At 44.6% G+C, this 27651-nt stretch overlaps 1 long non-coding RNA gene across 1 annotated transcript; it reads left to right on the plus strand.

Annotated features, from left to right (window-relative positions):
• Positions 1 to 5081: 5081 nt before the first annotated feature.
• Positions 5082 to 26103, plus strand: LOC134444068 (uncharacterized). Its single transcript, XR_010033858.1, has 4 exons — positions 5082 to 5118; positions 7867 to 7924; positions 8460 to 8543; positions 25637 to 26103. It is a non-coding gene; the product is annotated as an uncharacterized LOC134444068 (long non-coding RNA).
• The last annotated feature ends 1548 nt before the right edge of the window (positions 26104 to 27651 follow it).

Genomic DNA, 27651 nt, shown 5'->3' on the forward strand with positions numbered 1-27651 from the left:
TTTTTACAGGATTTTTGGCACCACAAGTGTTAGTATTTTGTATATATATGAACTTTATTACAGGCTCTAGGCCCAATAGGCAGACACACATCATAGTATACATTAAAAAAAAACAATTACATAAAATAGAAGAGAAAAAGAGAAAAAAACAACAACAAGCAATAATGCCTAAGCATATAGTACAAACATATATGTCATGACAGTCTTAAAAGGCAGCCATACCAATGCTTCCACATATATGATTGATATCGGATAGAGCTGCATCTGGAGCTTGTGAGAATCATTATAATACAGTTTTTAGACTTATCCAGACGGCACATGAACTTAAACATTAGGTTCCTCAAGAGACCAGGTAAAGTACAAAGTCCAGAGTCACAGAATAATTTACTAGCACTGCAACTCCTAGGCTTTTTCAGCAATATCCTCAGACAGTCATTATATGCCACTTGGAGTTTGCGCAAAGTTTCTTTTTTGTAGCTGACCCATAATGAGGCTGCATACATAGGGCTACAGTAGGCACGAAACAAGCTTATTTTCACATCATCAGAACAGTGGTGAAATTTTCTTACCTTGACAAAGTTTTTGGTGAGAGCCCGCACACCTCGAATGTTTCTTTTTTAGCAGGTGCAGCTTCTCAAGGTACTTCAGTCTTCATTTAACTCAAGGAAGAGCGCGACACTGCTTCTTCACAATTCACCACTTTTTTATTTTTCCTTTGGTGCTGACGTTTCGGCACTAGGCCTTCATCAGAGTAACCATACCACAAGTGAAAAGACTTCTTAAATAAACAAGTGCATCATGGGACACCCAATAGGAGGTCCCTCCCAATAATTACAACATGGATGTGAATACTATTTGCATATATACATAAAAAGGGGGCAGTACATAAGACACAGCATCAGGGTCCATACATTACATGAGTTAAAAACTTCACCATTGTAGTCAGTCCACATGAGTAAAATTATAACATCACATTTAAACACAGTTCTTCATTTAATCCACTTTTAAAACTTTTCAAAGTAAAGATCCAGTATGCCTCTCGTTGTAATAAAAGACAATCAATATCACCACCACGTTTTGTTTTTTTTACTTGTCCAATTCCAAACACTTTAAGACTGTTAATATTGTGTTTAAGTTCGTTGAAGTGAGCAGCAACCGGGTAGTCTGCGTCATTACGCTTTATAGTGCTTTTGTGTTCGCTTATTCTAGTGCGTAAAGGACGACTGGTTTTGCCCACGTACACCAAACCGCATGGGCAAGTAATGGCGTAAACAACGTGTGGAGGAACAAGTGATTACATTATTGATTTTGTACTCTTTGTTGTCAAGAGGATTCGTAAAGGTGTGAGACTTTTGCATGAACTGGCACTGTGCGCAGTGGCCGCACCTGTAACACCCATTTTCTTACCAACATGTTTGCTTGGACATACAACATTCGTCTCTGCCTATACATGTCAGCATCATCCTCTGGCTTATCAGTGATGATGTGCCCAAGATATTTTGTGCTGCTTGATACACATATAGGTTGTCCTGACAGGTTAAAAATTGGAAAGGGCACTTTATGGTCCTCCTTGGCTCTACATATCAGCACAACACTCTTTTTTGCATTATACTGTACATCAAACTCAACCCCATACTCAGAGCACACATTCAAGAGCTGCTGGAACCCAACAGTGCTGGGGGACATGATGGCTAGATCATCAGCATACATCATCAGCATACATCACATTTTTGTATGATAATGGGCATCAGTGGTTACAACGTGGCATGGCAATGGTAGAATCTGTATAACCTCTACCAAGAAGGTTGTTTTCGGATTTGCCTGTTTGTCTGTTTGTTTGTCTGTCAGCAGGATAATAAAAAAACGAATCAATTGATTTGGACGAAACTTTGTGGTGTTGTTGGTAATGACCCATTAATTCAGTTCTGGTGATGCTCCGGATCACGAACCGGAACCAGGACTTTTTAAAAGATTCTGTCAGCAGGACAACTCAAAAACGAACCAACGGATTTGGACGGAACTTTGTGGAGTTGATAGTAATGGCCCAAGGAACAACTGATTAAATGCTGGTGGTGATCCGGATCATGAACCGGAACCAGGACCTTTTTTAAAGATTCTTCACCATTGCTGGTCTATAAATCTAGACAATCTAGATGTTCTATCAAGCAGCTTCCTTGGCGGAAGTCTGCGCTCTCTGATTGCTTCTAGTGCGTTTTATTTTATTTCATGTTTACTTTTTCACATTGTGGTTCATCAGGTGGCCAGAGGGCAGAGAGCCTGATGATTTGATAGAAGATGTTCTCTATCAGGGGCGAGTGAACTACACCGGAAATAGTACGAACATCCACACTCTACGCATCAATAACCTCACGCTTAACGACACAAATGAATATCAGTTCCGTTTTATAACAAATGATGCCAGTGGGAAATTTGCTGGAGCCAAAGTCCATCTGTCAGTGTCAGGTGAATCATATGATCCTTTTTTTTTTTTTTAACCTGAAATAGTAAAATGGTCATACTGTAGTCATACTGCACAAGGTTTTATGTTTTTTTTTTCATTCAGGTCTGCAGGTGCTGGTGGATCCTCCAACAGTAAATGAGGGATCCAGAGTGACACTGACCTGCAACACCACCTGCAGTCTGAGTAGCAACCCCACCTACATCTGGTACAGGAACTCAAAGCCTGTCACAAGTAAATACACAGCCAAGGGCAACACCCTGACCATAACCTCAGCCACACCTGAAGATTCAGCCATTTACTCGTGTGTTGTTGAGGGATATGAGAACCTCCCTTCACCTGAAAACACTCTCACCATCGAATGTATGTGTAAATGATTGAGTATGGTATTGGCACAGAAATTTGATGATGATTACCTAAAACCTGGCCCGACTGTGATGAAAGGTTTTCACATTTCCCTTATAAAAGTTAATTATTCTGGCCCTGCCGTGACCAACCGGTAGGGCATTCGCGTGCCATGCGGCTGACCCGGGTTCGATTCCTGGCCTGGGTCCTTTGCCGACCCCTCCCTGTCTCTCTCCAAATTCACTTCCTGTCCACCTCTCACACTGTCCTATCTAATAAAGGTCGAAAAAGACAAAAAAAAATCTTTTAAAAAAAGTTAATTATTCTGTTATTTTATTTTATTATAACCTCTCCTCTCTTGTCAATCAGAGGAAAGAAGAAACAACTGTGAAAAATTACATTACATCTGCAACTTGGTGTAAGTTATTCTCTTGTTGATTTGTAGATGCGGCAAGACACACCAGAGTGTCAGTCAGTCCCCCTGGTGACATTGAAGAGGGCGACTCGGTGACACTGACCTGCAGCAGCGATGCCAACCCACCTGTGGAGAATTACTCCTGGTACAAGAGGAATCCCTATTCTGAGTGGGTTGGAAATGGACAAAATATTACCATTACAGCTGAGACCAGCACCATGTACTTCTGTAGGGCAGAAAACAAACTTGGATCAAGTGATTCCAATGACTGTCTTCTTAATTTGAAGGGTGAGTACATCTATTCAAAAGTCATACTGCACCGTTTCTGGATAATACTGTAACCTCAGTTTACAACTTCCCTTGAATTTCAGCCGTTCTCTCATTGGAAATGCAAATTCTACCACCAATCTACTAGTATAGGCCCTATATAATTTAATCGAATGGGATCAGCCAGTAGCTGGTCCCATAAGATTAAATGATAATTAGCATGGAACTAAAAGTATTATCAGCAAATGAAGAGAACAGCTGGCAGAAAAGGATAAAGTTAAAATTCATTCATCCCAAGGGGCAGTGTAAACTGAGTCAAGAAGGTGCAATCTGCTACGGCAAGGAAAGGTTGTTCTATACCAATTTAGACCATTAAGATGCAGGAAATTAGCCTTGCGCACCATCCTACATACTTCCGCTAAGAGACTTTGCTCCACACTACGTCTGGTAACTGTTTTCTGTCAAACGATGTTGAGCGGTAGGATTTGGCTGGTGTTCAGACAAACGGTCCTACATTGTAATTTTATCCTACGGTAGGATGTTCTGTCAGACATGTGTTAAACGGTCCTACATCGCCAAAGATAGACGTCAGACATGTTTGTTTACCCTAATTTTTCAAAAAATGTCCTTCCCGCAATCACGTCAGATCAAATAACCCCCAGACCATAAATACGAAATGAAATGGTAGTATTTTGGGATGGGCTGGAAATACTCCTATGGTGTAGGACACTACAGACTTGAGAAAAAAAAAAACATTCATGGCAGCAGCTGGATAATTTTTAACAGTAAGCGAGTTCCAGTGTTTTTTTAGACTTGTTTTTTAGTAAGCATTGGTGCTTTCTCTCCCACTTCTTCAAGTCAAATAAAGATGAAGAAGACCATGGAAAAAAATAGATAAATGAAAAAACTATGTAAATAAATATATAAATATCATATTTATTTATGTATTCATTTAAATAAATAAATTGAAAGTGGATATTGGTTTCTCACAGACATACCTGGAAGCACTTTGGCATCAGTTCATCCATCTGGTGAGCCTATGGAGGAGTCTTCGGTGACTGAGGATTCAGGCATCTACTCCTCTACTCTAGAGGGCAACGAAGGCACCATTTCACCAGAGACCACTCTCGGTAACATATGTGAGTTTCAATGATTCAAATAGCGTTTTAATTAATCTTTCATTCAACACAGTGACCAAAGGCAACCCTACATTGAATTGCTTCCTGGATAAAACACTTGTCTGGTCATATCTAGGTAGAAAGTTAACAATCACAGCACTAGCAATTAAGATTAGACCATAATTTATGACATGGATCCCAACAATCACACGCGAAATTCCATGAGCTTGTCCTTTTTTAAGCGTTTCTGGAGTTTCTTGACAACATTGTTGCAATTTACTTGTTTGTAATGCAATTTTCCTTTGGCTATCTACTAAGTTGCTAACTGGTTATGCTTTTGAGAAACGAGTCCCTCAGTGGCAGTGTGTGAACACACTAAATCATCACTATTGTTTATGCTTTTGTTTCTACAAAGCCACCAATTTCCACTCAGACAGGACCCTGGCTGGAGCTCTCATCGGAGGGATGCTCGCTGGATTTGGGACTTTGGTCGGAGGTCTTGCTTACAAAAGAGTGTGAGTATGGCCTGCTACAAATCTTAAGCTTCAGAGTGCAGTAAATGTATTTTGTTTATAAACTTTGATTTGATTTTAATTTATTTTATTCTCAATATACTATTATAAACTATATATATATATATATATATATATGAAGAGTTCAGATGCAAAACCCCCTAACTCCATTTCTGAAGACCTGCATTTCTATATTTTTAGAGAACCCCGTTGTTGGTTTGGTTTACATCTATGTACTTGATAATACATATAAATAGTTATATTACATGAATAAAATGTAAAAATATGCAATTCTGATAGCTTTGTATTAAATAAAAATGAATTAAGAATATTTTTTGAAAAGGCACTTAGGGGGTTTTGCATCTGAACTCTTCATATATCTATATATATATTACTGTGAAGCACTTTGGATATGGGTAGATGACGTGACGTGTAAATTTTGCTGTCGCAGGCTCTTAAAATTAAGTAAATTCATGCTTTCAAAATTGTCAATGCTTTACATGATTAAACTAATGTCGTTGTTGTGAAAAAGTAATGTGTAATAAATCCAGAGCTTAAATAAGTATACTTAATTTTGAGTCAAATGTCACATTTGTCCTATGGTGTGACTGAGGCAAGCCTGGTTCTCCATATTAAAATATTTTTAAATAAACAATCAAAGCTCGGTCATTTGTCTAAACAACCCTGGCATGTTTTTCAAGGTGTCTATTTTAGCAAGTGGCAATGCTTAAATTTTCTCCTGTTTTTCTGAGACCGTATGGACTTATGAAACTTTGTCGCAGAAAACAATGTCCTGTGGTGTGACATCATATTTTTGGTTAATTCTGTGGATAATTGTCTATTGTTGAAGCTCCAGCGGTACATAAATTGTGACTTTAGACCCTTAAGAAGCCAATGGCAAGGGTGGATTTTATATTTTTCTCTCAGAGTTCTTCAGTCAATCAATTATGTTTTGCTCCCACAAGATGCATTAGTTTTGTAGTCCTTTGGTGTGACAGCCATAAAATACATTGACAATAGTGTATATTTTTCATATTTTTTTTCTTATGTAGATGTATGAAAATGCATCTTACTAAAGGTGAAATTGTATTTCAGTTGGCAACGACATGGCTTTAAATTAACTCAAAAGCTCAAAAGTCCTATGGTGTGATGGTAAAAGTCCTATGGTGTGACACTTTGGAGTATCACACCAAAGGACAAACAGGTCACACCAATGGACTAGATATTTGAGAAATAGCTTTTAAAACAACTGGAAGTACATATTTTTTTATTTTGTTGTTTGACTAGATAAATATTGTGTATTCAAATTACTTATTCCTTTATTGGCCTTTGGAATTCATACTTTGATGCATTGTTGATGAATATTTGCTGTTGATTTTAGATTAAATCTAAATTATATAAAATGTCATTAATGGTGCTTTGAAACCATAAAATATAATGGTAACAGTGAAGGAAAGATCAGTGAGAGAGTACATAGAGGAGTATAGATGAATAAAGTATGCTGTGGAGAGCTCAATATACAGCATAAATGTGCTGTCCAGCTTGAGATACCAAACAGGCACTGGCCACTACACACTACAGGTTCAATGGTGTGACAGTCATAGCATACCTACAAAAGTGTGATGGTCATGCCAAGGTCACACTTCAGTATGAGTCTTATGAGCTCTGCAGGTTAAATTCAATGACCGCATGGCTGTCATTAAGAGTTATGATAGGCTGATAATCGACGATTCAAAGACTTATAAGTGTAAAGTGTAGGTCCATATTGACTACAACATTATATTATGATCAAAAGACAAAATAATCATGTTGATATATTTGTTTCTGGCTCAGTTTTGCATTTCTGTCCTTTAGCGTGACATGAATGTCCTACGGTGTGACATGTTTTAAACGCTCAAATATTTGTTTGAGCTAAACAATATGTTTGATAAACACTGAATATTGCATTAGGGAAGAACAAATTATCGTCCCTGAAAAGTTAGTATAAATTCGGACAATTTTGAACATTTAAAAGAAAGATATCCCTGTTTTTCCTCGAAGGTTTCTAATAATCTCACATCTAATGGGGAAAAAAATACTTAAATGGTAATTTCTCATTAAATTAAGACTTTAAAAAAATGCAATAAATATGAAGAGTGTAACAATGTTCATAAAACTCCATCAAGCCATTTCTACATTACTTAATATATTTATTTCTTAACGTCACACCAAAGGACATATTTTCAGCAAATTGCTTTATCAACGTTAAATAATAATCAATGAATAGACCAACATTGTGACCACTTGGATTTTTTGAAAGATTAATTGTTGCACTACGTAGACATATACTTTTTCCCCTCATAAACAATGTTTTGTGAAAAAAAAAAGTTTTTTGCTGCCTATCCGTCATCTACCCATATACTGTAAATTGTCTGGGATGAAATCATATACAAATGGTATTGCAATGTAATGTAGGCCTATGTTAATATATGTTGTAAATGTTCAAGTTAATTTTACATATACTTATAGTCAACACATCTGGACGCATACGCATACCACAAGGCTACACATCCCTTCATTTCGGTATGCTTCAATGCATAGCAAAACGTGGCACCTGAATTTTTCATTCTTGCATTACATGTATCTTCATTGGAGGAGATACTACTTGCGGCACGTGCTAAAATGTCTTGACGTGTGTTTTTATGCATATTAATGTATGTCAGAGCGAGTTGCTTGTGTCAATGTAAGCAGCCTTATTCTTTGTTCTCTCAGGTTCTCGACTAGAAACTCCCCCTCCAGACCTACTGGGGGCTCCACTACAGGCAGTCAGGTGGATATCGCTACTTACTCATTCCCCCATACAGTATATTGCTGTTCACTCATTCCCTCCACATTATTTCTGTTGTTGTTCTGTTGACCTCTGCCAAGGGGGGCATGTTTTCGGTCTAATTGGTTTGTTTGTCTATTTGTCAGTCTGTCTGTCTATTTATTTGTCTGTCAGCAGGATAACTGAAAAAGTTGTGACCATGATTTGGATGAAATTGTGTGGAGTAAAATTAACAAGTGATTAAATTCCAGTTTCTAACTCCAGAACGATTTGAAAAAGTAGGGTGTAACAATGTTACAGCTTCCTTGGCAGAGGTCTGCACTCTCTGAGTGCATTTCTTGTGCAATTCTGATTGTTTCAATGCTTTCTAATATAACTGCAGATTGTTGTAAAATGCATACATTTTTATAAATGTGTCTTTATTAATGTATGTATTTATACATGTATGAAAGTATAACATGTATTGCAATGTTAGTTAAAGCACAACAATGTCACCATGTGTCTAGCATACCTTTTAAAAAATTATACATTTGACCAGGGCACAGAAGAAATCTCCACTGATCACACATACATGGCTCCTGTTCCCTGTTCCAAAAGCTCTTCTGAGTACGCCACTCTCGAAGTAAGTCACCATGGAGGAAATGTTTTATCTATTGTATGTTTGTAATGTTTTCAATTAGCTACTTTTTATAAGTTGTTGATTTCACAGTTAACACAGCAAAGAATAGAACCCTTTTCAGGAAATATGTGGGATGGGTGGATGAAAAAATGTTGCTTGAATTTAATTGGATTTGATACTGTGGTAGATTTTAATCTTACGAGATACCTAGCTTGGACAAACATATTTGGTCCCACTTTCTTAAAAGCTTGAGTTGTGGTCAAGTCTGGGAATAGCTACAGGATGAAATTGACCTGCCTCGGCAAGGGGATGTTCTCTTCCGGCGTTAGTTTCCTATAAAAAAGCAAATCGATTCTCTTCATTCATAGAGTTTCTGGTATGGTTTGAAAAAAAAAACCCCACTATAACTATTCAGGCTATCTACATGATACTTGTGCAGACTACCACTATAGAGAGGATTGATGTGTCGGAGATATGTGATCTTACAGTCGGTCCCCCTACAATGCACACCCTTTACCGAGGTAATGCCACGTCATCCACCTCGGTACGTACCGGGCCTAGCTGCAGTGTACCCAAACAACCGCCGGGTGGCACTTGGGAGCGCTCGCTATACGCTTTACCACGTGGTAGTCTCTCTCTCTCTCTCTCTCTCTCTCTCTCTCTCTCTCTCTCTCTCTCTGGCCTACAGCTTACCTATTGCAGCGCTCCCGTGTGAGCTTGGACGTCCAAAATGTTTATTACCATATGGAATATTTTACGATGCTGACGGCATATTAATATATGCTCATATTCACCAGCACGCACCGATTCAGCGGATAACAACATGCCTATAAATTGTGTGAGAACACCTCCAGGAAGTAGGAAGAGTCATAAAAAGAATAGCCAAGATAATGTAATGAATTTTCTTTTTTTTTTTTTAAATGATGATCGGATGAATTGCATTAATGTGCAAGCTCTGACAAAATGCAAATTGAGTGTAGCCAGAAGCCATACCGATTATCGCATCGCAAGATTTGAAACATCTAATATTGCAACTTCAGACTTGTTGTCTGGCTGTGGATACTTTTTTCGTTTGGTAAAAATTACTGAGAGTGCAATACACCTCACCGCAGTAACCTAACAGCGCTTCGTTTGAGCGTGTAAGCGTTGGCTATTTATCTCACATCGCCAACAGCTGGGGCGATAACCTAACCTACACTTCCCTAATGAATTTAATGTTGTCACATTGGCAAAAATTAGCAAGCGACTGATATTGCTGTTTTCGTGCTCAAATTACATTACATTACATTACATTACATTGCATTTGGCAGACGCTTTATAACCAAAGCGACTTTCAGAAGAGGACATAATCAAGCCAACATCACAAGCAAATACAAAGTGCACAGGAGATATACAGAACAACAAGTGCAATTACAAAGAGGGGTTAGTTTTTTTTTTATAATAAGGAGGAAATAACGAGAACACACACACACACAAACACACACTCACAAACTAAACTAAACTAAACATCATGTCAGGATTCTCTCTCTCTCTCTCTCTCTCTCTCTCTCTCTCTCTCTGGCCTACAGCTTACCTATTGCAGCGCTCCCGTGTGAGCTTGGACGTCCAAAATGTTTATTACCATATGGAATATTTTACGATGCTGACGGCATATTAATATATGCTCATATTCACCAGCACGCACCGATTCAGCGGATAACAACATGCCTATAAATTGTGTGAGAACACCTCCAGGAAGTAGGAAGAGTCATAAAAAGAATAGCCTAAATAATGTAATGAATTTTCTTTTTTTTTTTTTAAATGATGATCGGATGAATTGCATTAATGTGCAAGCTCTGACAAAATGCAAATTGAGTGTAGCCAGAAGCCATACCGATTATCGCATCGCAAGATTTGAAACGTCTAATATTGTAATGTACGAGACAGGAGAACCAGATGCGTTTGTCACGAACCCCAGAAGGGCTTTTATTGATTAGGGAAAAGGGGAGTTGGGAATGAAGGAATGAGTGTCCAGGGGTTTCAGGGGGTCCAGGGGTTCCAGGGGGTCCAGGGGGTCCAGGGGGTCCAGGGGGTCTCAGGGTTCGGGGTTCACCAGAGTTGTCAGAATTGCAGGGTCACAAGGGGTTAATAGGAGTGCAAGGTCACCTGGGTTCCGAGGGTCAGGGTTCCAGGGTCACCGTGGTTCCAGGGGTTCCGGGTTGTCTGTGTGTGTGTTCCCCCGGGAGTGGAGCAGCGATGCCGAGAGCTGGAGAGTCCGGGGAGTCCTGGGGGAAACACACACAACAGAGCAGGTGAAGAGGAGCAGCAGTACAATGCAGGGGATATCCAAAATCGTATACGAATGACAGAAGGCTGGTCGATTTACCGGGGATGGTGAGCAGTCGGAGAGTCGAAGATCAAAAGCGGGTCCGGGATCAGGAGTCAGAGTATGGTAAGCTGGAGCAGACGGGTTCTGAGGATGCTTGCAGACGATCTGACAAGAGATGACTGAAACAGGGAGCTTTATATACAGAGAGAGGTTAATGGTAAATGCAGTGCAGCTGGAGAGTTAACGAGGGTAAGTGGAGCAGAGCAGAGTGGAGACAGGTGAAGGTGATTAGGCAAGGCAGAGAGTGAAGTAGAGCCGAGTAGGAACAGGTGTACGTAATCAGGCAGACTGGAGAGCAAGAGATAGGACCAATTTGTGTTGTTATGGGGCAGGCAGAGAGAATTCATGACAGAACCCCCCCCCTTAGGGACGGCCCCAGAAGTCCCAAAATGGAACCACCAAGGCAGGGAGGGCGGAAGGGGGAACCGGAGGAGGGCTAGAACTCTTCAGACCCGTCAGAATCCATCGCCACCCCCTCCGAGGGCAACTTATTCATCTCAACGTCTCCAGCAGTGGAGGCGACATCAGACACAGACAGATCAGGGTCGGAGTCGGGGCCAGGAGCAGGTGCAGGCACAGGGACGGGTGCAGGTACAGGTCTTGCCAGCTGAACAGCCGGACGGTTAGGGCCACGTTCAACCCCCTTGGGGCGACCCCTCCGAAGGGAGGGCTGGTCGGGATGGAGACGGTGAAACTCCACAACCAAAGCAGGATCCACAATCCTGCTGGCAGGCACCCACATCCTTTCCTCCGGGCCGTAACCCTCCCAGTCTACCAGGTATTGGATCCCCCTGCCCCGCCGACGAGACCGGAGGAGACGCGCAACCGTGTAGACAGGGCCCCCCTCAATCATGCGAGGAGGAGGTGGTGGCTGAGCATCGGGGACCAGGTCACTCTCGTGCACTGGCTTCAGTTTGGAAACGTGGAAGGTAGGGTGAACCTTCATGGAGCCGGGGAGCTTGAGTCGAACGGCAGACCTGCTGATCACCTTCTCCACTTGAAACGGGCCGACGTATCGGGGTGCCAACTTGCGAGACTCCACTCGGAGCGGCAGATCCTTAGTGGACAGCCACACCTTTTGTCCCACTTGGTACGGAGGTGCCGGTATCCTCCGACGATTTGCCCCAGCTGCATAATTGGCCACTGACCGGAGGAGGGTAGTCCGGGCCTGGGACCAAGTTCTGCGGCAACGTCGGACATGGGCCAGAGCAGACGGACAGGATGCAGCGGCTTCTTGACTGGCGAACAGCGGTGGCTGGTAACCATACACGCAGTGGAAGGGGGAAAGGCCAGTTGCTGAGCTTGGGAGAGAGTTATGCGCATATTCTACCCACAGGAGCTGCTGAGCCCAGGATCTGGGATTGCGCGAAGCCATGCAGCGGAGAGACTTCTCCAATTCCTGGTTAAATCTCTCCGCCTGCCCATTCGACTGTGGATGGAAGCCGGATGTTAGGCTGGCAGTGGCCCCGATGAGATGGCAGAATTCCTTCCAAAAGACAGATGCAAATTGGGGCCCCCTGTCGGACACTATGTCCCTGGGTAGTCCGTGTATCCTAAATACCTGCTCCAGGACTACTTGTGCTGTCTCCTTTGCAGAGGGTAGCTTGGGGAGTGGGACAAAGTGAGCCATCTTACTGAATCTATCAACGATGGTAAGGATGACATTGTTACCATCGGATGGGGGCAAACCAGAGACGAAGTCCAACGACAAGTGTGACCATGGGCGCTTGGGCACCGGCAGGGGTTGAAGCAATCCTGCAGGTGGGCGACTGGGGGTCTTATTCTGACTGCAGGTGAGGCATGCTTTCACATATTCCCGGACATCAGCCCTCATCGAGGGCCACCAGAACCGCTGGGAGAGCAGGCGAAAGGTACGTTCAACCCCGGGATGGCAGGCCAGGTGGGTATCGTGGCCCCACTGGATCACCTGTGACTTAAGGTGACCTGGTACGAAGAGGCAGTCATCTGGGCAAGCACTAGGACCTGGCTGGGTACGGATTGCCTCTCTGACACGTTCCTCTACATCCCAGGTTAGAGCGGCGATGATACATGAGCTCGGGAGGACGGGGGTTGGTTCCTCCATAGGAGCTTCGTCTTTCTGGAACATCCGGGAGAGAGCGTCAGGTTTCCCATTGCGTGAACCTGGGCGATATGAGAGGGTGAAGTTGAATCGCGTAAAGAAAAGGGACCACCGGGACTGGCGCGAGTTCAACCTTTTGGCAGTTCGTATGTACTCCAGATTCTTATGGTCTGTCCAAACCAGGAATGGAGTACTTGTGCCCTCTAGCCATTGTCGCCATTCTTCCAGGGCAAGTTTCACGGCTAACAGTTCCCGGTTCCCAATGTCATAGTTTTGTTCTGCAGAAGTCAGTCTACGGGAAAAGAAAGCACAGGGGTGCAACTTGCCGTCTTCTGCAGCGCGCTGGGAGAGGACTGCTCCGACCCCAATATCCGATGCGTCCACCTCCACCACAAACTGCCGCTCGGGGTCTGGCATTTGGAGGATGGGTGCAGAAATGAAGCGGGTTTTAAGTGCTTTAAACGCCTTGTCCGCCTCTGGAGTCCACCGATACAGAGTCTTAGTGCTGGTGAGGGCAGTGAGAGGAGAAGCCACCTTACTGTAATTCCGAATGAACCTCCGATAAAAGTTAGCAAAGCCCAAGAATTGTTGCAGTTTCTTGCGGTTCTCTGGTACCGGCCAGGTGTTCACTGCTGAAACCTTGGAAGGATCCATCCGGATACTCCCTTCAGTCACAATGTACCCCAGAAAGGACACAGATTTGGCGTGGAACTCGCATTTCTCGGCCTTGACGAAAAGTGAGTTTTCCAAGAGGCGACGCAGGACCAGCTGGACGTGGCGGACGTGTTCAGAGGTGGAGCTTGAGAATATTAAAATATCGTCAAGGTAAACGAATACAAAGACATTCAGCATGTCCCGGAGGATGTCATTGACAAGGGCTTGAAACACTGCTGGGGCATTTGTAAGGCCGAATGGCATGACCAAGTACTCGTAGTGTCCGGTAGGGGTATTGAAAGCAGTTTTCCACTCATCACCCTCCCTCATTCGTACCAGATGATAGGCATTCCTGAGGTCGAGTTTAGTGAAGATGGTTGCCCCTTGGAGTAGTTCAAATGCAGATGCCAGAAGTGGCAGGGGGTATCGGTTCTTGACTGTTATGTCATTCAATCCCCTGTAGTCGATGCAGGGTCTGAGAGATCCATCTTTCTTTCCAACAAAAAAGAACCCGGCTCCGGCAGGTGAGGATGATGGACGGATTATTCCAGCGGCCAGGGAATCATTGATGTAATCATCCATGGCCTTTCTTTCGGGAGCAGACAAAGAGTACAGACGGCCCTTTGGAGGTGCAGTGCCAGGAAGGAGGTCAATAGCGCAGTCGTAGGGTCGATGAGGGGGCAGAGAGGTGGCTTTGGATTTGTTGAAGACCTCACGAAAGCCATGGTAGCAGGCAGGTACTTTGGAAAGATCCAGGACGGATTCGGTGGGTTTGGGACAGGTGGGTAAGATCGCTCCTTTTAGGCAGGTCCGGTGGCATTCTCTTCCCCACTCCCGTACAATCCCAGTTTCCCAGTCGAGGTGGGGGTTATGTTGGCGTAGCCACGGATATCCGAGAATGAGTGGTTGCCCAGGGGAGCGCAGAAGATGGAACTGGATGGCCTCCTGGTGGTTTCCAGACAATAGCATGGTTACAGGGGCTGAGGTATGAGTTACTGTGCCGAGCGGGTGACCATCCAGAGCTCGTGCAGGAACGGGTGAGGGCAGAAGGTGGCGCCCTATGCCCAGTTGTTGGGCAAGCTCAGCGTCCAAGATGTTGGCCTCAGCCCCAGAGTCGACCAAGGCTGACAGCGTGTGGAGGGAGTTAGGGAGCTGAAGACGGACCTGGAGCAGAGGCTTTCGGGCTATGGGAGGTTGAAGACATGCTGAGCTCACCCGGATCCCCCCTACGCCTGGTGAGCTCTGGCTTTTGCCGGACAGGTAGATACACGGTGATTCTCACCTCCGCAGTACAGGCAAAGGTTTGATGCGAAGCGACGCTGCCGTTCTTCTGGGGTGAGAGAAGCACGACCGATTTCCATGGGCTCTGGTTGGGCTGAGTGCGTCAACTGTGTGGGCTGGGCAAGAGAGGTTACTGGATGAGTCTGGAAAGCTGAAGAGTCACCCCGAATGCGGACAGCACGTTGATTCTGGCGCCCCTTCTCTCGTCTGCGGGTCTGGATTCGGCGGTCGATACGATTCACCAGGGAAATGGCTTCGTCGAGGGTTGAGGGTAAGTCATATGACACTAGCTCGTCCTTGATGTAGTCTGCCAGACTGTGAACGAAGGCATTCACCACGGCTACCATGTTCCATGAACTGCGTCTGGCCAGGGTCCGGAACTCAATGGAGTAATCGGCGACTGTGCGATTGCCCTGTCTGATGGTCAGAAGTTCTTGGGATGCCTCCGCAGTTGTTGAGCCTAGGTCGAACACCTTGGTTATCTCCTTCGCAAACGCCTCGAAGCTGGCACAAGCTGGGGTCTGTTGCTCGAATTCCGCTGCCCCCCATAGACGGGCCCGACCAGTCAGGTGGGTGATGGTGAATCCAACTTTGGCTCCTTCTGAAGCAAAGGTCCTGGGTTGCAGTGAGAACAGGAGTCGGCAGTTGGTCAGGAAGGGCCGGACTTGGGTCGAGTCGCCATTGAAGCGCTCTAGATTGCCGATCTTTGGTTCTGGGGTGGAAGTTTCGGGAGATGGGGCTGGAGACACCTGGGCCAGAGCGTTGGGGGCTGGAGCGTTGGGGGCTGGAGCGGTTGACGGAGTTCTCAGATGTGTGAGTGCTTCAATCACCTCGGCCAGTTGCTGTTGCTGTAGCTGGAGTTGTTGTTGATGCTGATGACCGAGTTGAATCAACGACGCAACATCACCGGTCATCCGGGACATCTCACCCTCGGCACGTTCCAGGCGGTCCATGGCTGATGGTTCGTGCGCTGGTTCCATGGTGGTCAGATCGTACTGTAATGTACGAGACAGGAGAACCAGATGCGTTTGTCACGAACCCCAGAAGGGCTTTTATTGATTAGGGAAAAGGGGAGTTGGGAATGAAGGAATGAGTGTCCAGGGGTTTCAGGGGGTCCAGGGGTTTCAGGGGGTCCAGGGGGTCCAGGGGGTCCAGGGGGTCTCAGGGTTCGGGGTTCACCAGAGTTGTCAGAATTGCAGGGTCACAAGGGGTTAATAGGAGTGCAAGGTCACCTGGGTTCCGAGGGTCAGGGTTCCAGGGTCACCGTGGTTCCAGGGGTTCCGGGTTGTCTGTGTGTGTGTTCCCCCGGGAGTGGAGCAGCGATGCCGAGAGCTGGAGAGTCCGGGGAGTCCTGGGGGAAACACACACAACAGAGCAGGTGAAGAGGAGCAGCAGTACAATGCAGGGGATATCCAAAATCGTATACGAATGACAGAAGGCTGGTCGATTTACCGGGGATGGTGAGCAGTCGGAGAGTCGAAGATCAAAAGCGGGTCCGGGATCAGGAGTCAGAGTATGGTAAGCTGGAGCAGACGGGTTCTGAGGATGCTTGCAGACGATCTGACAAGAGATGACTGAAACAGGGAGCTTTATATACAGAGAGAGGTTAATGGTAAATGCAGTGCAGCTGGAGAGTTAACGAGGGTAAGTGGAGCAGAGCAGAGTGGAGACAGGTGAAGGTGATTAGGCAAGGCAGAGAGTGAAGTAGAGCCGAGTAGGAACAGGTGTACGTAATCAGGCAGACTGGAGAGCAAGAGATAGGACCAATTTGTGTTGTTATGGGGCAGGCAGAGAGAATTCATGACAATATTGCAACTTCAGACTTGTTGTCTGGCTGTGGATACTTTTTTCGTTTGGTAAAAATTACTGAGAGTGCAATACACCTCACCGCAGTAACCTAACAGCGCTTCGTTTGAGCGTGTAAGCGTTGGCTATTTATCTCACATCGCCAACAGCTGGGGCGATAACCTAACCTACACTTCCCTAATGAATTTAATGTTGTCACATTGGCAAAAATTAGCAAGCGACTGATATTGCTGTTTTCGTGCTCAAATTACATTACATTACATTACATTACATTGCATTTGGCAGACGCTTTATAACCAAAGCGACTTTCAGAAGAGGACATAATCAAGCCAACATCACAAGCAAATACAAAGTGCACAGGAGATATACAGAACAACAAGTGCAATTACAAAGAGGGGTTAGTTTTTTTTTTTTTTTATAATAAAGAGGAAATAACGAGAACACACACACACACAAACACACACTCACAAACTAAACTAAACTAAACATCATGTCAGGATTCTGCCCTGGGGCAAGGCCAGTTCAATCATTAGTCTAGTAGATTCTCTCGAAAGAGGAATGTCTTTAGTTGTTTCTTGAAGGCTGCAAGAGAGGTGCTTAGTCTTGCTGCCTCTGGGAGACTGTTCCACCACTTGGGAACCACAACGGAGAACAATCTTGACTGGGAGTACCTAGAGCGACTGGATGGCAGAGCCAGCCGGCTTGTGCTGGATGAGCGCAGATCTCTTCCAGTAACATAAGGCGTTAGTAGGTCCTTCAGATAAGCTGGGGCCGTTCCTGTGATGGTTTTGTAGGCAAGGGTCAATGCCTTGTGCTTGATCCGGGCGGCGATCGGTAACCAGTGCAACTCAATAAATAGAGGAGTAACATGGGTCCTTTTGGGTTGATTGAATATTAACCGTGCCGCCGCATTCTGGATCATCTGCAGAGGCTTTAGCGCACAAGCAGGTAGACCTGTCATGAGTGAGTTGCAGTAGTCAACGCGGGACAGGACCGTGGCCTGGACCAGTCGTTGTGTAGAATATTGTGTCAGCACAGGTCTGATATTCCGTACGTTGGACATCTGGATTCGACAGGTCCGGGTGACCGAGTTGATGTAGTTGGAGCATGACAGCTCATCATCAATCATGACGCCAAGGTTTTTGGCGACTTTGCTTGGGGTCACGATGGTGGAGCCTATCTTGAGGTTGATGTTGTGACTGAGCGGCTCTTTAGCTGGGATCACCAGGAGCTCTGTCTTGGCCAGGTTCAGCTGTAAGTGGTGGTCCTTCATCCATGTTGACAAGTCGGTGAGGCAGGCAGAGATGCGTTCCGAAACCGTGGTGTCCTCTGGACGGAACGAAAGGTACATCTGGGTGTCATCAGCGTAGCAGTGGTAGGAGAACCCATGTGTTTGAATGACACGTCCCAGGGAGGACGTGTATATTGCAAACAGAAGGGGTCCCAGCACTGATCCTTGGGGTACGCCTGTGGAAAGGTGTGAGTCGTAGACAGCTTCCCTTGCCATGACACACTGAAGGTGCGTCCAGAGAGGTAGGAGTTGAACCATGAGTGGACAACGCCTGTGATTCCCATGGCTGTGAGTATCCTCAGGAGGATCTTGTGGTTGACTGTGTCAAAGGCTGCAGACAGGTCTAGGAGTATGAGGACCGAAGATAGTCCTTCCGTTCTTGCAGTCCTTAGAGCTTCAGTCACTGAGAGTAACGCAGTTTCAGTTGAATGTCCACTTCTGAAACCAGATTGTTTTGGGTCAAGTAATCCGTTCTGGTTTAGGAAGTTGGTGACTTGCTTTGCAACTGCCCTTTCTAGCGTCTTGGATAGGAAGGGAAGCAGTGAGACAGGTCTGTAGTTTTCGACATGAGCAGGGTTCAGTGTAGGCTTCTTCAGTAGTGGTGTCACCCTTGCTTGTTTGAAGGCGGAGGGGACAGTGCCGGAGGAGAGTGAGGAGTTCATGATGGATGTGATTGCTGGGACCACTGTTTGGGCAATGTCTTGAAGAAGGTTCGTGGGCACTGGGTCTAGTAGGCAGGTAGTGGGACGGCTTCTTGTGATGAGTCTGGAAACGTCTTCTTCAGAGAGCAGAGTGAATTCATGAAGTGTTGCAGGAGTCGCCGTGTTTTCCAGGGGGGTGTCTTCTGGGCGAGAGGGTGGTTCACAGAATTGCTTGCTAATATTTGCCGTCTTTTCCGTGAAGAAGGTGGCAAAGTTGTCCGGGTTAAGGTCTATGGGTGCAGGAGGGGGGGGAGGGTTGAGCAGTGACTTGAATGTAGAAAACAACTTACGTGGGTCTGTAGTGTTGCTGATCTTGTCGTTGTAGTAGGTCGTCTTGGCAGCTGTTACAGAGGCGGAGAAGGAGGCTAGTAGAGATCTAAGTTTTTCGAGGTCAGATGGGTTGCGGGTTTTGCGCCATTTCCTTTCTGCCGCTCTGAGGGTGGTACGTAGAGCTCGGATGGTCTCTGTCAGCCATGGTCGCGGTTGTGAAGGTCTTGCAGGTTTAGTGACTAGTGGGCAGAGGTTGTTGAGGCAGGAGGTCAGTGTGGAGCTGAGCGAATCTGTAGCAGTGTCAACATCGAGTGAGGAGAGCACGGTTGCTGAGGGCAAGGCATCTGCCACCACTGATGCAAAGCTAGTGCGTGACAGGTTGCGTAGATTCCGCCTATATGTGACCAAGGGAGGGGGGGTGGGTGTAGGGTCGGGTAGGGAGGTGGTGAAATGGAGGAAAAAGTGGTCTGAAACATGCATTGGTGTTACCTTGATGTTGTCCGCTTGGCAGTCCTTAGTCATGATCAGGTCGAGCTGGTTACCACTCTTGTGTGTCGGGGGGCAGCAGGCTAGTTGAATGTCAAATGAGTTCATCAGGGCCTTGAAGTCTGTGGCGTACGGCTTCTCTAGATGTATGTTAAAGTCGCCGAGGACAAGTAGGGGGCCGCCTAGGTCCGTGATGGAGGAGATCAGCGTATCCAATTCGTCAATAAAGTCGCCCAGTGTTCCTGGGGGACGGTAGATCACAAGTACAGACACCTTGATTGGGGCTGTGACTTTGATTGCATGGTATTCCAGGCAGCTGTAGTTGTTGGCAGGCAGCAGGGGGGCATAGCTCCAATGCTTGTTGATAAGGATCCCTGTTCCGCCTCCTCTTTTCTTCAGCCGACTGGTGTGTGAAAATGAGTAGTTAGCTGAGAGTGCTGCTGGAGTGGCTGTGTTTTCAGGCTTCAACCAGGTTTCTGTTAGTGCCAACAGGTCAACAGAGAGACTACTAGCATAAGCAGAGATAAAGTCTGCTTTGTTGACAGCTGACTGGCAGTTCCAGAGACCAACAGTGAAGGAGGTGATTGAAGTTGTGTTCGGTTGTAGTGGCTGAAGGTTGGCCAGGTTTCTGCGTTGGTTGGAGGGTTTGAAAGGCCTGCGCCTTCTGCAGATTACTGGGATTCTCTGGAAACACATTGTCGATGTAGGTCAGCAGTGAGATAAAAATGTGCCTTACGTGTCGTTGCTTCGGTGGAGTTGCACAGGTAGAGTTGCTTGTCTTGTCACTCGTCGGTCATGAACACAGATACACACAATTGACAATTTCTTTTACAGAACACAATTAGTAAAGATGTAGCAAAATACACTTACTGGCTGCAGTCACATGTACCCTTGCCTTGTCAAGTGAAGCAGGCTTGTCCTACACCTTAGCACTTAGCCTGGCTATTTAACTCTTGGGTCGCACTGCCCCCAGCAATTAGAAAAACAATACCTAGTTTCTGTGGGTGTGGCCCTGATAATTGCTCACCTGACGCCTTCCCAATACTACAGCTGACTTTACTAGAGCATGAACACAGATACACACAATTGACAATTTCTTTTACAGAACACAATTAGTAAAGATGTAGCAAAATACACTTACTGGCTGCAGTCACATGTACCCTTGCCTTGTCAAGTGAAGCAGGCTTGTCCTACACCTTAGCACTTAGCCTGGCTATTTAACTCTTGGGTCGCACTGCCCCCAGCAATTAGAAAAACAATACCTAGTTTCTGTGGGTGTGGCCCTGATAATTGCTCACCTGACGCCTTCCCAATACTACAGCTGACTTTACTAGAGCATGAACACAGATACACACAATTGACAATTTCTTTTACAGAACACAATTAGTAAAGATGTAGCAAAATACACTTACTGGCTGCAGTCACATGTACCCTTGCCTTGTCAAGTGAAGCAGGCTTGTCCTACACCTTAGCACTTAGCCTGGCTATTTAACTCTTGGGTCGCACTGCCCCCAGCAATTAGAAAAACAATACCTAGTTTCTGTGGGTGTGGCCCTGATAATTGCTCACCTGACGCCTTCCCAATACTACAGCTGACTTTACTAGAGCATGAACACAGATACACACAATTGACAATTTCTTTTACAGAACACAATTAGTAAAGATGTAGCAAAATACACTTACTGGCTGCAGTCACATGTACCCTTGCCTTGTCAAGTGAAGCAGGCTTGTCCTGTTTTGCAGGAATTAAGTGTAACCAACTGTCGGGTTATGTGTCGCAGGTGAGAAAGTGCGCATTTTTCCAGCGACACCTCTCCTTGTTACCAAATACCCTGGAGAGTACTGTACACCACAAATAGGCCTACGCCAAGACACAAATATTGAGTTTTAAAATAATATTTATTAACTAACAGAAATCTAAAAGAGTCCCGGGGCACCCCAAATCTATAGGCTACAAGTCCGAAATTCCAAATTTCCTTGGAGATCCCCCCCACAGTCATCCGTTCCGAAGGAGGCGGAGGAGCGGTGGCCAGGTGTCCATCCATTGCGAGGCTGGGGAGACAGGAAGAGCTTGGTGACAGTAGGCTTGATTCCATAGGCAGTCCAAATGACACTCACTTCCATAATTAAGTAGGCTACGCAGGTAATCGCTGCACTTATTCCACGTGATTTACAACACTGCACTCGCTAGTCTAGGTTAAACGTTAGGGGTGAAGTTGCACAGCACTCGCACACGGCACGGCTCACTGCAAACAGTGTGTGCTGCGATTCACCTGGGTAGGCCAGCGGTGTTAAAAGTGAGTCCAAGTACAACTGGGTTTGGAGAGAGAGAGAGAGGGGAAATATATGCTGGGAAATATAGCCTATGCAATGTCATCTCATAATCATGGAGTTCCTCATGCGATTTCATCTGGGTCAGTCAGAAATGCATGCACCTTGCGCACCGGGAAGTGTGTTTTTTCAAACAAGAAAACTGGTTCATCATATGCATGGCTTAAACTGACTTTAATGTTTGCCAACGTGCTATAGTTTTCCTCTCATAATAGCACCTGGCTATTACCACAGTTAGATGACCTCGCGCGCGTAAACCCATTAAAATATAGCCTAGCCTTCTGTGGCTATTCAGAGTAATATGAACCAATCAGGTCGGCGTTGCTATTAAGCAAAATACATCCCTGATGTCTACTTAACTAAAATAAGATGCATTTGTCTAATATTTGGAGACATCGCCTTGCTCTTTCTGCGGGGAATTAAGCGCCTCTCTCCCTCGCTCTCTCTCTCTCCCTCTCTCGCCCACACACACACACACACACACACACACACACACACACACACACACACACACACACACACACTGTTTGGAGAGGACGCATTTAAACTGTAACAGTTTAGGCAGTAGGGGAGAGCAGGGACTCATGAAACTCGGGACGAATGAAACACTGCGATTTACTCGAAAACTTAGCCTATCCGAAAGTATGAAAAGTCAAAGTTGTCAGGTTTACAGGCAAAAGGGATTTAAGTGTCAGTAGACACTGTCGGGACGAATGAAACACCCGTTTCATCCGTCCCTCTCGCCCATTGACTTAAAGCAGGATCAAAATAAAATGGGAGCACTTGAGATGACTATGTTCCAACTTGTCTTGAGCACCGTCGTAGCGCAACAAATCATTATCGTAAACATAGCCTAGATAATTGGAAATTACAAAAAATAGGCTACATTTTATAGACTTTGGCTATAGGCTAAGCCGACTCCTCTACCTGTTTGAATTAGTGCAGCCTTACAGGGAGGACGTTAATTTGGCATAGGTCAACTGCAAGAGACTACTAATTTGTGACTTGACGTGATGTGTGAATAATTAGGCTACGATATGCAACAGGCATATTTAGCCGCACTCAGTCATTCATTGGGTGAATGTCCCGACCCTGTGTGTCCGCGTGCATGCATGGGGTGGGGAAAAATACATCAAGCGTGCCATCACCACCCATCCCCCCGGACCCACGAAACCCACTGAAGATCCAAGCAATTGTAGTCTGTCAGTATTTTAGTGTGGGCCCAGGTAGTTGAATTCCTGCATGGCCTGGTTATCTCAATAGTGCCAAAAAGATGTTTGCCCTCAGGCTAGTGTGTTCATAAAGCGCATGTTCGATTTGCTGTAATAGGCTACGATCAGTAAGCCTCAACTTGTCTGTCGTGTCTTTTCCTTCTTTCGATATTTTGTAAAATAGGCCCACGTTAAAGCCTAAATACGATAATAGGCCTAAATAAGGCTAATAAAGTGAGCTAAATAAGTCAGGCCTAAATAAAGTTGTTTTAGCCAATGAACTCAGGCAATGCAGAAATTTGCGGAGGGATTTTGGATAACTTGGCCTATAGGCTACCGATGGCTTTATGAACTTCATGACTGGGCTACAAGATAGTCGGGTAAGCATATTGACTTGTAGACCACCAACATCTGATGCTGAAGTGGGGGAGGGTGTTTTTTCACTTCAAATGTTCCCCGACACACACACAGACACACACACACACACACACACACACACACACACACACACACACACACACACACACACACACACACACACACACACACACACACACACACACAGATACGCGCTAATCGCTCTCTCTCTCCGTCTCTCCCTCTCTTTCTCGTTGTTGCTATACGTGCATCTGGATAGGCATAGGCAGTGTGGTCACCCAGCACATTTTCATAGAAATGCTGTGTTTTTTTTTTTTTAATGAAATCTTTATTCAGTTAGGTTGTGAACAGCGTTTCTCTTTCGATGTTGCGTCACCGTGGACAAGTGTCTGCTCGAAAACTTAATGCAAAGCGGCTAAAATGTTCAGAACGTGTTGAACTTTTCAGAACATGAATGTTTGTCTGTGGGGGAGGGGTGGGTTACAGCAGTGCAGTGCACGGGACTGCACAGCCTTTTGTGACATGTCGTGGCGCGACAGGTTATCCAGCCTCCGAAGGAGTCATAGTTCCCCAGTCATACTGTTGGTTCGCATCTCCACCGAAGCAACTGAATTTGCAGTCCTAATCACAGATGATTAGCCACACCTGGTGTAACAGATGTATTGTCATGTGTGCATCACATCCCCAGTTAACCGGAATCCCGTCGATCGCGCACAACAGCGCATTGAAAGGATGAAATGTTCACAAGCACCAATACAAAAAAAAACGTCTTCAACCTATTAGTCCGTAGGCTATCCTGAGGATATCCGTTCCTGACTTGAATAGGTAGTGCAGAAATAATTAACAGACATCACTTAGCCCATAAGTTAGGAGCGGAATTGAGACGGTGAATGCAGGACAGAATAATGAAAACAAAACACCGTCGACTGGCGGTCTTGTTTAGGGATCACGCTTGTGTTATTATCAAATACCCAATGTTACGTGCAACGCGCAATTGGCTGACTCTTTCCACTTGTAGCCTAAAACTGAGGGAGGGATCAACATACAATGAGCTACACTGAAGCAGATTATCTGCTTCGCAAAAAAAAAAAAAACAGTGCACCAATAATACCCCCGTCTTCAACCTACTATTTAGGCTACCAGATATATAGGCTAGTAATAGTATTAAGTTGTGCTACCTTGTTTTTTGTGGTAACGACAGTGTAGATCAGGTAATAACCTGCAATAGGGGAAGCGGCATGCGCCAGTTTTAAAGACGGAATGTCGTCGCCAAATGTAAAATCACCTCTCTCATGCTGACATGACGGGGCACTACTTCATTAGGCTACAATGTTGTTCATGTCTGTTTGACTCACACTATACGAGTGGTTCAATTTGTGTTTTTGTGCTCATCGCACAAATGAGACAGACAGGCTTGCTTGATAGGGCTACACAAAGCAAGCGACATCGGTCCACTCAAAATGGTCCGAACTCCGCCGCTTGATTTCATGTCTCCTCAGTCTCTCCATTACGGTTTATTAGCCTACTCTGTTTTGCTATTTTCGTTAGGCCTATTCTTAGCCCTGGCATTACAGATGAAGCAACTGTGATCAGTGAGGTTGTGGAAACGGTTGAATAGGCCTATGGTCCTAAATTGGAAGCGGCCGATGCCAGTTTTGAAGACAGAATGTCGTCGCCAAATTTAAAATTCGATCTCTCTCATGCTGGCGTCACGGGACACACTTAATTACAATGGTGTTCCTGTCTGATTGACTCGGTTTTAATTGTCTTTACCGGTTCAAATTGTAGTAGGTATGCAAACTCTGTATCCTGAGGATACCCGTTCCTGGCTTGAATAGTGCTGAAATAAGTGAGGGACGGATTGGGAGACGGTGAATGCAAGACAGAAAAAAAGTCGAGTTTAAATTCACATGGTGGTCTTGTTTAAGGCTCACACTTGTGTTATTATCAAATGCCCTATCAAATGCCCAATGCTAAATAAAACATGCAATTTGCTGACTGTATTTCTACTACTACTAAAACTGGGGGACGGGCAAGGACGGAAGCACAAACAGACCACAGACACAGGCAGACGCTGCTCTGCAAAAGCGGTGCTATACTGCCCCCGCATTCTGAATGGCCACAGGGTGTAATGATCACGGTACGCTGCCGCGGCCCGGCACGGTAATGAGCAGATTGAAGTTACACCATCTGTATAGTTGGTTCAGTTAAAGAAGGCTGTTTTTTATGTTGTCCTTAGACTGTTAAGGTCTCGGCTGAAGGTGTCAAGTACAACTGTGGTGATAATCCAACTCCTGCTGAAGACTATATGAACTTGAAAATTGGCTAAATGCTTTTCCCGGATAACATTTTACTGTATTGTTTAAAATCCTCTTCACATCCTGCTCCCACGGCACTCACATTTTTAAAAAGTCTTTCTTCGGCACTGCCATTTTGTTTGACTCTGTAATTGCACATTGCCTTTGAGTTCTATTGCACCATATACGTATATATTGCTCATGATGTGTATTTGTTTGCTGTAACAATAAGAGTGGCTACAGAGATTACAGAGTGTATCAGAGTTTGTTAAGACTAAATGACTCCAAGCTACAGGAACTGAATAATCAATATCCGTGAAGAAAAAAAACATTTACAACCGTTTTCTGCTGGCATTTAATATTGTGAAATATCATGGATGCAACTGTAAATCAAGGTAATTGAGTGTGTAATGTATGTCTGATGCTAGTAAATTGTATTTGTTGAGAAGATAATCTGGCATTTGGTGGTCTTTATTTTTAACACACAATAATTTAACACTCATGAATATTTTTGTTTTTGTGTATTAAATCAAATACATTGCACCAATGACAAGATCGATCAATTAACCATCAGAAATATTAGAATCATAAACACAGCTAAAATAACCTCTTTAATAATAATAATAAATAATAATATTAATGATAAATTATTAATACATTTTATTTCAAGATACCCAAGGACACTTCAATCAAAATTATAAGAGGACAAAACAAATCAGCCAAAATAACAGTAAGGGCAATAACACAGCAAGGAAGAACATGACAGCATGGCAATAAGCCAATGAAATGACAATACTATTAGTAAAATGTCATTGCCGTAGCACTATGACAGAACAGTTGTGATGAAAAGGTGACATAAGCTCCTTAAGAAAGTATAACATTGTCTTCGTAACAACAAACATTTCTGGACAAAGCATAAACAGAAAGACCTACACAAATGCAAGCCCACTCATGTTACTTATGGTGCCACTTATGTTGTCCCCTTCATGCTATGGGACTTACATGGGATTTCAAGGTGGTAATGTGTGGGGGGTTAATGGATATTGCCCAGACCTTGCAAGGAACTTCTTACCAAAGCAGTGGGTCCTCCTGCCCCCCATAATATATCAATACATTATTATGTAACACACTGGGCAGCTGTGGCCCAGTGGTTAAGGAGATGCGCGTTAGATCAGAGGGTTGCAGGTAGGCTGGGCAATATGACGATATATATTGTTATCGTGATATAAAAGTGTATATCGTGACCTTTCTCCTATATCGTTTATATCGTGATAGTAATTTTATCAATTTTATACAATTGAATATCATTTAATTACATTTCATGTTGTCACAATACACAGTATGTTCATGTAACTGTAACAATAATAATAAAAAGATCCATTTTAAAGAAAGGTTGTTTTGCGACATGAAAAAATAAAGAGCAAATAAAGATAATAACTGAAAACGTATGTAATTGTGCTATATCGTGATATATATCGTTATCGTGATATAAAGTAATCCATATCGTGATATAGGTTTTTTTCCATATCGCCCAGCCCTAGTTGCAGGTTCAAATCCCACTCTTCCATTCCCTACCACACTCCATGGCTGAGGTGCCCTTGAACAAGGCACCAAACTCCATACTGCTCCAGGGACTGTAACCAATACCCTGTAAAACAACTGTGAGGTGCTTTCGAGAAAAGCGTCAGCTAAGTGTAATATACTGTGAAAACTCATCTGAAGTCTAGGGGTAACGTAGTCCGTGGTCATCCTGGAGTTGAAGTAATTGGGTTTGAGTAAATGTGTTTCTGGCATCCTTGCAGGGTTGCCAGATGTGACTGATGATTTCAAGTAAAAAGACAAAAACCAAAAAAACCCTGTTGGATTCACCAAATCTAGATACATTTGAACAAAATTTTATTGAATTCTATGGCCATAAATGTACAGCCTCAACCTTTTTTTAGGCGAGGCACCCTTT

Source organism: Engraulis encrasicolus, unplaced genomic scaffold (genome assembly GCF_034702125.1).
Source record: "Engraulis encrasicolus isolate BLACKSEA-1 unplaced genomic scaffold, IST_EnEncr_1.0 scaffold_442_np1212, whole genome shotgun sequence".
Classification (NCBI taxonomy): Eukaryota; Metazoa; Chordata; class Actinopteri; order Clupeiformes; family Engraulidae; genus Engraulis; species Engraulis encrasicolus.